Source organism: Penaeus monodon, chromosome 31 (genome assembly GCF_015228065.2).
Source record: "Penaeus monodon isolate SGIC_2016 chromosome 31, NSTDA_Pmon_1, whole genome shotgun sequence".
Classification (NCBI taxonomy): Eukaryota; Metazoa; Arthropoda; class Malacostraca; order Decapoda; family Penaeidae; genus Penaeus; species Penaeus monodon.
Genome location: NC_051416.1, coordinates 2247553 through 2247982, shown reverse-complemented (window position 1 = coordinate 2247982; position 430 = coordinate 2247553).

Below are 430 nucleotides of genomic sequence, written 5' to 3'. Positions count from 1 at the left end.
AGCGTCACCAAATAACAACACACATTTATCTCGCAGAATTATCCTTCACTAAAATCAACAAACCTCCGGAATCTCGAACAGGCGAGGGGCCCCGACGCCTTGCAGAACCGCGTAGGCCTATCGCGTAACTACGACTCGAAGGAGATAAGAGGGGGTGGAAAAGCACCTACACCCGAGCGCGAGAGACGAATTAAAAGCCAAAATAACGAAGGATGTGATCATTTGGCGCTCATAACACCCCTTCCACCTCGCTCGTGCTCAATTTTTTTTTGTTTGTACTCACAGTTAAAATTCACCAAATAAACATAAGAAAGTGTATGATTTATATCTTCCTGACGGAAAAAAAGACCCAAATTCTAATATATTTCTTACAAACTAAAAACAAAAGAAAATACCGAACATCTCAAAACCTTCCCACACAAAATACAAG